Source organism: Pongo pygmaeus, chromosome 4 (genome assembly GCF_028885625.2).
Source record: "Pongo pygmaeus isolate AG05252 chromosome 4, NHGRI_mPonPyg2-v2.0_pri, whole genome shotgun sequence".
Lineage (NCBI taxonomy): Eukaryota > Metazoa > Chordata > Mammalia > Primates > Hominidae > Pongo > Pongo pygmaeus.
Window position 1 is genome coordinate 80,790,288 of NC_072377.2, and position 14,040 is coordinate 80,804,327.

General features: G+C 38.0%; 1 long non-coding RNA gene across 2 annotated transcripts in view; it reads left to right on the plus strand.

Annotated features, from left to right (window-relative positions):
* Positions 1-13,835, plus strand: part of LOC129037526 (uncharacterized) — a 64,353-nt gene extending 50,518 nt beyond the window's left edge. For both annotated transcript variants that reach the window (XR_010126405.1, XR_010126406.1), the window contains one exon: positions 10,104-13,835. This is a non-coding gene — a long non-coding RNA (uncharacterized LOC129037526). The remainder of the gene's footprint in view (positions 1-10,103) is intronic.
* Positions 13,836-14,040: the final 205 nt, after the last annotated feature.

Genomic DNA, 14,040 nt, shown 5'->3' on the forward strand with positions numbered 1-14,040 from the left:
CTAAGAGCTCCACTTTGCCCTCATATTTTGTGGATCTTGTCCAACTTGAGCATTTTTCACCTGAAGGATTAAAATAGGATGTGGTTTATATGGGAGTAAAATGGCTACAGATTGATCATCATTAAAGCCAAGGAGAGACTTTTTTTCATTAAAGCAAAGGGGAGACTTCAAAGTCTGAGAAAGGCAAGGAGGACACCAAATCTACAGACTAACCATAGCAAAAGCACAGACATGCTGCCCACCCAGAAGCACTGGAAATGAGCATGGTTGCCAAGGTAGCTGGAAAGACCCTTCTATTAGGTTGGTGCAAAAGTTATTGCAGTTTTTGCTATCAAAAGTAACACTTAAAAAAAGTCATACTTCCCTACTCCCCTTGGACTTCCCATGATGATAGTGACACAATTTTTAAAACTATTTATCTGAACATCTAGTAATACAAGTCCAAGGACATTTATGAGGAGAAGGAGACGAGTGAATATTTGAAATACGTATTGTCCTTGGAAATTTGGAGTCTGGGGGTGGCTTCTCTTCAGCCCCCCCCATCCTGAAGCCACTTGGATGGTTTCTTGTCCCCACCCTTCCCTACACCTTCCCTCTGGCCCTGCTTTTAGGTCTTAAATGGATTAAATTTTTGGAACAGGTGACACTTTTCCCTCTTGTCCCTCAGGGTGGTTTTTCTGTTGTTTTTGTTTTTGTTTTCCCCCATAGCTTGTATATTTCAAGTAGAACAATTATGTGAGGATGATCAGCCTGGAAGCCCTTTCCAGAGCTGAGTATTTCCAGAACAGAAGTAAGCAGGCTTCTTTCATTCTAAAGTCTACTGTGATTTTTAACAGGATTTCCGTATTTCCTATCAGTTTGTTTATCAAAGACTCTAGCATAGAGTTTATTTAGGAAAAACAAATGACTTTCTAGGTTCCACTACTTGGCTGAGAGGAATTCATGTTTTAGGAAGCCCCAGATGGGAAAACCTTGTTGTTTTCTTCTTTTAAATGATCTGTGTTTTCAATTTTTTCTACTTGCTTTTATTTCTCACAATCCGGACTCGCCTTTTCTACTTTGCCTAGCCAACGATCTAAAACACTATGTAAAGATACAGATAAGTCTTGCTGATTCTTTTAAACATTAGCCATAATCGAAAAAAGAAAAAAGTCTTAGGACTATAGTCCTAACAGCACAAATTTTAACCCTGACCAAAGCAATTTCTATTTTAATTTAGATTATTTGAGCTGAATTTGCAGGGCAAAGTGGTCATGGGTAAAACTAACCATTAGTTACCTCAAGCTTGCAACAATGGCAAAGAAATGTCAAGCCATTAATTAAAATGACTCCCACTGCCCCTCCTGGAATCAAGTCGTTCCCAGTTAGTCAACATCTGTCACAATCTGTGTAAAAGGGCAGAACACACTATACCCCAGCACATTAAGTTAGAACACAGAGGTCTTGGGTCACTGCCAGAGTAACTTGTCTGTGGCATGATAGTTGCTAAGTGAAACACAGCATTCTCTGCAGGGAGCCCTCCTGGACTGAGGCTCCTTCTCTTCCCCTTTATTTCTTGCTAGGGAGCAGGAGCCAGGCCGTGGCCTGCTGACTGCATCTGCCAGATGACTACAAATGTGTGAGTAAACCCATTCTCAAGACCAAGAGAACCTCTCAGCTGAACCAGGCCCAAGTTGCTCACCCACTGAACTGCCAGTTAAATAAATGGTGGTTGTTTTAATCCACTAAATGCTGGGATGGTTTGTTAGACAGCAGTAGGTATCAATACAATGTACTTGTCAATCTAGGAATTCCTGTCTTGTCAAATGTGAGAAGATTCTCAGTCACTATCACTTCAAATATTACTTCTTTCCCATTTTGTATTCACTCATTCCAAAACTCCTAGTGGATGTCTTTTCTGTCATTTCTGGTTCTGTCTTTTGTGATCTTAAACTTTCATTCATTTTTTTTCCATTTTTACTTCTGTGTTACATTTTGAGTCATTTCCTTAGTTCCAGTTTGCTTATTTTCTATTCAATCATTAAATATTTCTATTTAGTTTTAAGTTTCAGTGGCTATAAGTTGCATTTATAAAAGAACTATTTGGTTATTTTCCAAATCTGCATTTTGTTTTTACATGTTTTTCTGTTTTTTAATTTGTATTTTCCTTTGCCCTTGTAAATCATTTAAAAAGTACTTATTTTATAATCATCTATGGCTTGATCTATTTCTTTACTTCTTGGGCATTACTTTTTCTGTTATTTTCATGATCTGACCCTCAAGGTGGTTTCCTCCTACAGTTTGTAATTTTTATTATGAGCTTATTTTCAGCAGGGATTTCTCCCCTCTGGTGACGATCTGTATGCCTTGGGTTATGTGGTTGTCACATCACTGTGCCTGCAAGTTTGCTTCTGATGGAGTCCTACCGATATCACCAGCTCTCAACCAGCTCTAATGTTTCTTGGTATTTCTGCTCACAGTGAAAATTCAGAGCTCATTTCAATGCATGGCGTGGGCTTGGCTTCAAGTTTTTCTGTATGACCTTTCTTAAAATTATTTTTATTTTTTTAAACCTATAGCCCAAGGACACGGGAGCTTTTTTTCCTGATTTGTTTTTGCCAACACTGCAGCCCTCAGGAACTCAGATTTTGCAAAGTGCTCAATTCCAGTTGCCTTCCTTACTCACACCAGAGACAACATTTTATTGGCCTGCAAGGGTGTTAAAATCCCTGGATTTCCAGGGCCTATCATTGGTCCAAACCCTGCAGAGGCTGCAGTGACATTAGCCCCTACTTACTGCCCAGCCTCTGAGCTCCCTCTTTGTGTCTAGAATCTGGGGATTTCCCTTTCTCTCTGTCTATAGATTGTTGTGCTGGACCCCTATTGACTCCAATAGGAATGGCACCAGGTTCAAGAGGCCAAAGAAGAGACCTGGAGCCAGCAAATGAGACATAAGATTTGATTTGGGGGAACTTATGTACAGGAATGGACTAGTGGCAGTGGGCTGGATAGGAGAACCACAACTGCTTTCCAAAAGCCTGCAGTTTATACAGCACCTTCACTTAGCACCCTCTCTCCAGCAACATCCACATGGCAACCGCCATTTCCTAGACTAAGTTATTGCTGTCAGACATATTTGCCATACAGGCTGCTGTACAGAGTATGCTTAAGTTATTGCTATCAGGTACATCCACCGTATATATACATACACGTGTACGTATATATACATATACATGTATGTGTGTGTGTACATATTTGTACTCACAGACATGTGTATATATGGATATATAAAAAACATTTTCTCTGTGTTTCTCTGTAACAGTAACTGAAGAGGGAATTCTTCTATATAATCTTAGTCCACTATATTGCTAGAAGTTCTCTTCTCCACAGTTTTGAGATATGAATTTTACCTTTCAATATTCTAAAATTATAACAAAGCTATGAATTTTGGGAATTGGTGTATGTTTGTTTTTAGAAAAATTGTTAGAAACATAATAGCAATGGGATGCTTTAACATACTACCTTGAATCTTTACCAAATCAAGAGAGTAAAAATTAAGCACAAAAGAGGGATCTAATACGATAAACAAGGTAGATTTAATACATATGTATCAAACATAGTAACCTAGAAGCAAGGAATATACATTTTCTGGTGCTCTTTTAACATTAACGACCTTCAAGAAGGCTTTAAACAGCAACAGATAGAGTTGAGTTGCTTTGGCCTATTGCTAAAGGCATCTAACCCACCTGCTTTGTGGGAGGTCATCTGCTTTGAATCTCAACTGTATCCAAGTCAGATTTAAACTCTATGGGGCATTGGAATTGTCCTCTGAATCATCTCCAACTCTGCAGGATACGTAATAGCACCACTTTGTTGTTCTGGAATTTAAAGACAGGGTCTTATTCAACTTTGGCTATTTTTGTGCAGTCCATGGATCCTTGAAACAGGACATTCTACTTTACCAATATCTGACTCATAGAAGACCTATCTATATACCTACCAGGTGGCTACTACCCAGTAACTCCTATCGCCAATACCATGACATTTGTTTTGAAAACCTTAGCTTATTGCAATATTGCTTATAATTATGAAACATTAGAAACAACTGAAATGCCTATCAAAGAGAGAATTTATAAATAAAATGTAACATATTCACATTCTATTTTGATATGAATTACCATAACAGTTTATTAGGATATGAATTGTTATAATGGCCATTAGAAGGAATGGATTGTTCCCATATGTAACATAATATATCCATGTATAAAGTATCTATATAATACCAACACATAACATAATGTAAAGAAAAGAGATTCATGGAATAAAATGTGTGTGTCATTGATATAAATTTTAAAAACACAGAAATAATACACTGTATTGTTTAAGACTATATATGTATGTAAAATTATTACCAGTGGACTGATTTGGATATACACTAAATTCATGCTACTTGCTTCTGGAGGTTGCAGTAAAGAACTGGAACTGTGTCTGGGGACGTCACTTTTATCTGTTTTATTTAGTTCATTTTTTATAAACAATCCTTGAGGCAAATATGAGCTGTTAATAAATGTCAATTAGTCTTTTTGCTTATTGGTTGCATTTCTCTTTTTTACGACTTTATTGAGTATAATTGATGTACACTAAGCTGCACATATTTAAAGTACACAATGTGATAAGTTTTGACAAGTGTATGTACCCATGGAACCTTTACCACAATCAAGACAATGAATGTTTGTTTCCTCCAACACTTTTCTCAGGCCCTTTTGTAATCCATTTTTTCCTTAAACAATTTGTTTTCTATCACTATAGATTAGTTTTATATAAATGGCATCCTACAGTATGTACTCTTCTGGTGGCAGGGGGATGTCTGTCTGCCTTAATTCAGTAATTTCTCAAGACAAAAACAATTTTAAAAATCTTGGAACTGCCGAAAACAATCTGGGGCATATAATCTGTGATTCAGAAAGGGGGAAAGGAGGGAATCTGTGAAAAGCAGGTACCATTTGGGATAGATTCCCAAGCAGGAAGAATAAGCACACTTATTATAATGGCTTCCACATTCCCCAAATTATTCCCTTCATGTAATCTTTTTTTTTTTTTTTAATTTTGTGGCAGTGCCTGAAACTGCACAGATGAGAGTCTTTTGGATAAGTAAGCTACCCATTTAAAAACAGACGCTTTGCTCAGAATTTACTCAATGGCAGCTGGTTCAAGGAGAAGCTTGTCATCCTAACCCTCTCCCAAACTTAGCTTCATTAAGGAAATGTGTGTTTGGATCATAAGAGAGAGGAGCTAAGATGTATTGAGGCATGGAGAGTTGGGGACTGTGGGAAGATCTGAGTGAGGCAGCACCCTAGGAGACTTCGGGGAACCCTAGGATATTGGGAACCAGGACCCAAGGAGGTGGGGAGGGCCAGAAAAGAATGTGAGAAGACACCCAAAGTTAATAGCCATCCCTTTCCTAATGTTCCCTATGGGCGGCTCCCTGATGAGAAACTGGAGGAAGAGATTCCCATCTTCTTGCGTCTTCTATTCTCAACATCAGAGAACTCCTGTTCTTGAAATTCAACCTGATATCATTATTGCTCTGTGGATTAAACTGGCTCTTGTTTGCTAGGCTCAGAGTCCAAATACAAGATATAACATTGTTTTTATGGAAAAATGTGCCCAAATGCCAAATAATTGATCTACAAAGAAAGTTTTGAAATGTAACCTGTTTTACGCCGGGGATTTCTTACATGTGTAAATCTTTGTAACAATGAGCTATGTTATAATGGAAATATTTTCACAGATATAATTCTTAATCTATAGCCAATAACAGTCATTAAAACATACTGTTCAGTCTTGGGGCCCGTAAGTGGAAGATGTTATGGAGAAATTGGAAAGGAGCCACGGGAGACAAAGTAACTGATGAAAGGTTTTGAAAAATAGCCCTTTAGGGAAATGTCTACATTCATTCAGAGGTGTGAGTATCAGTCTTCAAACTATAAAATGATGTTACATTATTGACATCAAGTCTTTTTTCTTCTTGTCCACAGAGGGCAATGTTAGAGGAAATGAGTTTAAACTGCAGCAGAGGGGATTTAGGCTAGTCAGGTGTCCCCAGCTTGAAGATGAGAGGTGCATTCTCAAGCTCCCAAGCCTCAATCTCATAAGGGAGTGGTCCTTCTTGAGGGATTTTGTTGTTGTTGTTGTTGTTTTTTGTTTTTTTAGCACTCTGATCAGTGGCAGGCCAAGTTCACACAGCCCTGGTCTGTTTGAAGTTGTTTGCATACATCAGTATTTGGGAAACTAAGTTCTGTCCAAGAACAGAAAATGTTTCATGGCTACATGGAGGGTAAAGCAAACGTGAAGTTGCCTCATACAAGAAGAATCCAGACATGAGAAATCTCAGCCTTTGGTCCATTATTTTGTAAATCTGCTCAAAAGAGCATGGATTCACAAGAGAAGTGTCCAGGAGAAGGGTGGTGTCAGCCCCACTGCTCTGTGGGGCAGTAGGACAACATCTCAGGCACTGGGTCGAGGTCTTGGCAGTCAGGATGTCTCCAGGGGCTGTTGAGAAATTGGAGTGCCTCCAGAGGGGAGCAATGGGGACAGAAGAATCTGGAAACTGGGTCAAAGAAGGTGCAGTTTAATGAACAATGTGTGTTGGCCTGAAGAAGATAAGTTGCAGTGGGGACAAGAAGCTGTTTTCAAAGATTTGAAGTGCTGTCAGGTGGAAGAGCAGTGAAAATTGTGTGACTCCAAACGGTAAATACAGGACCAATGAGTACGGGTCACAGGGACGGTGTCCGCTGAAAAGAAGGAAGTGCAGCACACCAGCATGGCACATGTATACATATGTAACTTACCTGCACATTGCGCACATGTACCATAAAACCTAAAGTATAATAATAATAATAATAATAATAAAATAAATAAAGATGTTCAAAGTAGATGGTGATACTTGGTTATATAGGAAATGTTTGTATGAAGACTAGATATATATAAAAATCTTGGAGGAAGAATTTTTGAGCTTTTTTTTTTGTGTCACCAAGCAAATGAAACTTTTTGGAGAGAGATGACCTAGCAAAAGATTTTTTCTCTTGGTGATCAGGAAAGGCAGTCTTTGCAGACCGAACCACTAGAGGGAGTCAGGGCAGCAGCGTTGCAAGGCCACCGTCCATTCTCTTCACCGAAGCAGCAACTGATACCCAGGCCTGGCTCTCAGGTTCTAAGTTCCCCTGATTTCAATATCACCCCCATGAATCTTTCTGGAATATTTACATCTGATTAAATTCATCAGTGTCTGAGAGGCCTCTGTGTGTAGAGAGGCACAATCACTGCTATTTGTAGTCTGCTTACATCTTTATTAATTATTTAATAAATAATTATTAAATTCTTAAATTATTAAGAATTATTAATTATTAAATTATTAAATTTTTAGTATTCTCCTAAAAATTCAAATACTACCTAAAAGACTAAAAATGAAAACTCATGCATTTAACAAATGTGACATTTTCCAAATATCCAAATATTAGTTTATAAACTAGTTGATTATCCTAAATATATGTAATATATAGTGTATAATATATATATACTTCTAAAATCACAAATATCCTATATCTAAGTCTTTTAAATGCTACAAATGCCTTAAAAGCAGAAACACACAAATGAATCATCCCAATGATACATATACAAAGTGACGAAATATAGCTAAAAAGATGTCCAAGCAAAGTGTTGAAGGTACCACCTGGTTTCTTCTTGGTGCTTATAGTAAAATGCAAGATGAGAGTGATAAATCGAGGGAAGAACTGTTAAACAAAAAGGAATCAAGGATGATTCTGAAAATTCTCAGCATCTCCAGATGGCAAAAGATGTTAAAATTAAGAAATCACTTTTGAGCTTGTGGCGTAGAGATAAGTCCTGGCCTAGAGAAAAAGCTAAGTAGTGATTGTACAAGCTTTTGTTAAAATCTCAGGAAGATTAAGGGATCAGAGTAGTATTCAGTCATACAAAGGGCCCTCTCCAGAGATTAATGGTGTATCTCACAGAACCTCTCAAACAATAGGACCTTTTGGAAGCTGAATTGAGTTATCTTTCAACCATCTCAGCAGGAACTCAAAGTAGAAGAGGGCCTAGCTCAAAAAGAACCTTGGATGTGGCCTTTGTGTAAAGGGAAATTTACTGGAGACCCACAAAGTATTTAAGAAAAGTATTTCAGCAAAAACACTGCCAACTTAAACTGAAAGGGACAGAAAGAGCACAAAATGAAAGGAGGCTGTTAGATCTCCAAAATTCTACTGGCAGGAAGCAGAATGATAAAACTACTCAGCTGCAAACATGTGCTACTTTTCATGAAAAAAGGAAAGATGACTCAGAGGGTGGAACCAAGAGCTATGTTGAATTATTCCCAGCCCTTGAAATCTAATCAAAGAATTCTGACTGAAGTTTGCTAGGCTGGATTTTAAAACTACTTTGGACTGTAACTCCTTTTTATCTTCCATTGCCCACCTCTCCTTCTCTTTTTAACTAGAAATGTCTATAACTATTTTACTATATTCATTCCTTCATTGTGCATTAGGAGCAAGATGATTTGTCTTTAGTTTTATAGATTGAGAGGAACTACACTCAAGGAGCCTCATGCATACCTGGACCTGATTTAAATGATGAGATGCTGGACTTCAAGCAGATGCTGTAATGATATGAGGTTCTCAGGGACCTTGGGAAATAGTAAATGTATTTTGCGTGTGAGAGGGACACAAATCATTGGAGGCCAAAAGGGTGAACTGAGGACAGATGCTAGCGTAGCTCCCACAATCCCCACCTCCTGGTTTCACCCTCGTGGGATCTCTCCATGAGTGTGGATGGAACCTGTGATTTGCTTCTAACTAGTAGAATTTGGCAAAAAATGATGAGATATATGTGATTATGTTTACATGATTATATTATATAAGATTCTGAGTACATTGAGCTGCATACAGAGAGCACGGGGGCAAGTGTGAGCCAGGTAGGCACTGGACAGCTCTGTGCCTCACTGAGGAAAAATAACTAAACATGGGCAAAAGAGATCCATGGAACCTGAGAGGCAAAGTGTTATTATATGCATTCTTTGGCAAACTTGTCAGGAGGCGCATAAGAAGAAGCACCCAGATGGTTCAGTCAACTTCTCAGTTTTCTAGGAAGTGCTCAGAGAGGTGCAAGACCATGTCTGCTAAAGAGAAAGGGAAATTTGAAGACATGGCAAAGGCGAACAAGGCTCGTTATGAAAGACAAATGAAAACCTATATCCCTCCTAAAGATCCCCTTTAGGACAAAAAAGTAGTTCAAGGATCCCAATGCACCCAAGAGGCATTCTTTAGGTGTTTTCTTGTTCTGTTCTGAGTATTGCCCAAAAATCAAAGGAGAACATCCTGGCCTATCCATTGGTGAGTTGTAAAGAAATTGGAAGAGATGTGGAAGGGCACTGCCTCAGATGATAAGCAGCCTTTTGAAAAGAAGGCTGTGAAGCTAAAGGAAAAATATGAAAAGGATATTGCTTCATACTGAGCTAAAGGAAAGCCTGATGCAGCAAAAAAGGGAGTTGTCAAGGCTGAAAAAAGCAAAAAAAGGAAGAAGAGGAAGATGAAGATGATGATGATGATAATGAGTAAGTTGGTTCTAGCGCAGTTTTTTTTCTTGTCTAGAAAGCATTTAAACCCCCTGTTTACAACTCCTTTTAAAGAAAGACATTGAGATGTAAGGCTGTGTAACATTTGTTTTTAAACTGTGCAGTGTCTTTTTTGTATAGTTAACACGCTACTGAATGTGGCTTTAGATAGCCCTGTCCTGGTGTATTTTCAATGGGCACTAACCTTGCCTGATACAGTATGGGGGTTGTAAACTGGCAAGGAAATTTAAAGCACGTTCTTCTTAGTACACAGCACAAATTAGTTATACATGGGGATGGTAGATTTTTTATTTTCACTTGTCTCTGATGCAGCTTATATGAAATAATTGTTGTTTTGTTAACTGAATACCACTCTGTAATTGCAAAAAAAAAAAAAAAAAGTGGCAGCTCTTTTGTTGACATTCTGAAATCTGAATGCTTCTAAGTAAATACAATTTTTTTATTAGTAAAAAAATGTTCTAATCCATCTTTCCAGGAGATTCTCTCTCCCTTGCTGGCTTTGAAAAAGCAAGTTGCCATGTGAAGAGGGCCATATAGCACAGGAGCTGAAGGCGGCCTCCAACTGACAGCAAGAAAATGAGGTCCTCAATCTGACAACCTGCAAGAAACTGAATGCTCTAAAAGCCACATGAGCTTGAGAGCGGATCTGACCCCAGCCAAATCTCTGAAGTCCACAGGCAGGAAATGAAGATCAGAAAAAGGCTATTGTCTCATGAATATAAGCCAGACTCCACAGAAGCTGGAGTCCTTCATTATGGAGCTAAACACATACACCTGGCTTAGGAGTCAGAAAAACTGAAAGAGAATTCAGGGAAGTAGAGAAATTGCAAGCCCAGATGCTGCTTCAGACCAAAGAAGCAAGTCAGCAGATCAGCAACAATGTGTATCAGTTCCAAAATGACTTACACAGGTACCAAGACAAGACATTATATACACTTATATAGTCAAATACTTTAAAACTGTTAACAAACTTGCTACAATTGTCTCATTTGTTTTTTAACCTTAATATCACAGATCAAGTTTGTAATCTCAAAAGTTCACCCTGGCTGCTGTGTGGAGTATTCTCTTATCTGCTCATATTATGTTGTGCTTATTCATTCATCAATTAATGGAAATTTGGGTTGTTTCATGATTTTGACTATAATGAATAATGTTGCTGTAAACATTCATGTAGTTTTGTGTGGACGTGCTTTTCTTTCTCTTGGGTAGGTTCCTATGAGTGGAATCACTAGATTGTATGGTAAATGTATGTTTAACTTTTAAAGAAACTGTCAAACTGTTTTCTAACATGAACGGGCCATTTTACGTTCTTATCATCAATATATGATGGTTTCAATTTTTCCACATCCTCACCAACATTTGGTATTGTCTCTCTTTTACATCATAACTATTTTAGTGGGGATGTAGTGATATCTTATCGTGGTTTTAATTTGTGTCTCCCTAATGACTAATGATATTGTGCATCTTTCTATATGCTTGTTAGCCATTTATGTACATTCTTTAGTGAAATGGCTATTCAAATCTTTTGCCTACTTAAAAATCGAGTTGTTTTTCTTATTATTCAGTTGTAAGAGTTTTTTTTTATTCTGTGCAAAAGTCCTTTATCAAGTCTAGTAGTTTTGAATATTTTCTCAGCCTAGAGCTTGTTTTTAAACATTTTTTTCTTAATGATGTTTTGAAGTGCAAAAGTTTAGTTTTGATGAAGTCTAATGTATCACTTCTTCCTTTAACTGTCATGATTTTTGTGTCATATCTAAGAACTCTTTACCCAACTCAAAGTTACCAAGGTATTTTCTTCCAGAAGTTCTGTATTTTTAACTCTTCTATATAGGCATGTGATCCATTTTTAATTCATTTTTTGCATATGATGTGAGAGAAGGGCCTAAGTTCATATTCGTACATGTGGATGTGCAATAGTTCCAGGATCACTTGCTGAGAAAAGACTATCTTTTCCCCATTGATTTTTTTGGCACCTTTGTCAAAAATCAATTGACCATAAATGCAAGGGTTTATATCTGAACTCTCAGTTCTTCTCCATTCATCTCTAAGGATATGTCTATGCTTACATCAATATCAAAGTGTATTCATGTGGCTTTGTAGTAAATTTTGAAATTGGGTGATAGAAGTCTTTCAATTTTGTTCTTAGTTTTCAAAATAGTTTTGGCTATACTTTGCATTTTGATATAAATTTTAGGATCTGTGTGTGAAGTTTTACAAAAATGCTTGCTGGAATTTTGATAGGAATTGTGTTGAACCTATAGATCTATTTGAGGGGGGAATTGCCATCTTGACAAGCTTGAGTCTTGCAATCCATGGACAGGGAATGTCTCCATTTATTTAAATCTTCATTAATTTTTCTTACTAATGTTTCACAATTTTTAGTGTATAAGTCTTAAACTTTTATTACATTTATTCCTGTTTATTCTTTTTGATGCTTTGTGAATATAATTTTTTTAATTTTATTTTTTGGGCTTGACATTGCTGATATATACAAATACAAAAGATTTTTAAAATACTGATCTTAGATCCTACAGCTTTGCTAAACTCTTTGATTAGTTCTAGATATTTTATGTATAGATTCCTTGGTGTTTTCTATACACAAGATTATGCCATCTGCAAATAGATGCAGTTTTAATTCTTCCTTTACTCTTAGTCTGCTTTTAATGAGCTATTATGTCTTCTGTTCTGCATTGGTCAAACCCTCACCTGGATCACAGTATTTATTACTGACCATCACAGTTTCCTTGAGGAAATGAAAAAAATTAAAAAGATAAAGTAACTATTACCATAATCCCTACATTCAGACACAGTATTTATGAGCATGTGGGGTAAATTCTTCCAGACACTCTTGCTAGAGGCTGTGTAGCAGAGCTTATGATGCACTGAGCCACATCCTGCAGCCACCAGACTCCAGTGTAGCTGTGGTGAACCTTGCCTTGCACTTTACCAGTGTCCATATAAGCTCACATCACAATGTCTTTCTGTTTTGCTTTCTGGAGGTCAGGAAAGCCTGCTGAGCTATATGTAGACCCAACCCGTATTTTCAAGGTAATACTCCTTAGTTGATAGAAGCCCTCAGTCGATGGGAACAGGATTTCATGGATTAATGCCCCAGCTCCCCCCTCCTGCAGGATATAGAATGTGTGACTATCCAAGATGCTTGCAATATGGTTTCTCAGAGTTCCCAATGGAATTGAATCCCAGCTGCATACAACTGTAACCCACTCGTTTATTAACTTTTCTCCCTTCCTCTTTCCCTTCACTTCTGTTTCCTAAGACTACTTCCCTCTAAATGATTTGCACCCAAGTCCTTGTCTCAAGGTCTTCTAGAGAAACCCAAACTAAGGCAGTTTGTCAAGGGACAAACTAGGGTACATCCTTGAAGCAGCCATTAGGAGAGTGAGAGGTCCTGCAATGATGTAATATAAAAACGGTGAAAATAGCTGAGAAAACTAGAAAAAGAGAAAACTTATGGAAATAATCATAGTCATCTTTAAATACCTGCAAAGCAATCAGATATAAGAGGACCAGAGGAGACACTGGTTTTAACTGAGCACCTTCCAGGTTATATACTAGCTACTATGCAATGTGTTTATTCCATCCTTACAGCAACCCAGAGGCAATGAGAACTACCCTTATTTTTCAAATAAGAAAACTGAGGCACAGATGATTAAGGAACTTGCCAAGGTTCAAAGCTAGCAGGTATTGGAACTAGGACTGAAATCCAAGCCTGTCTGCCCCCCAACCTGTGTCTTGCTGCTGTGTGTGTTGCTTTGAAGGGCAAAACAGAGACTAGCAGGTAGACATTCTAAATCCGTAGAATTGCGTTTGTATGAATGCAGTGTGTGGCAGAGATTGTCCAGATGTTCATCAATGGTGTTTTCTCTGTTCTATTTCTGGACATATAGGAACACTTCATGTCCTAGCCTCCTTTATAAGTAGATTGGGGCCATGTAACAGGGTTCTGGCAAATGGGAATGTGCAGATGTGACATGTGATGCTCCTGATTCATTCATTCTGTCTCTTTCTCTCTCTCCTTCTCAGCTAGCTGGAAGCAGAGAACCCAGCAGAGGATTCTGGGAAGGTCCTGGGGGATGGCAGAGCCAGCAGAGAGAGGGTACGGATCCACCAGGCATAGGGTGGAACAGAGCGCTACTGACCACAGTGAACTGGGGCATGGGCAATCAATAAACATATATTAGATTAAGCTATTGAGACTCAGGGATTTTTATACAACTGACATTCCTTAAGAAGCCATGAGCTTCCTGTCTCAGGAGGTGCACAAGCAGTGGTTGAATGTTCAACAGTTAAGAATGTTATAAAAAGAGGTTTCTGGAAGAGTGGACCTGATGGCCGGCAAAAATCGTAGCTCACGTTTATTGAGTTATTATGGATCAGGCATGTGCACATAT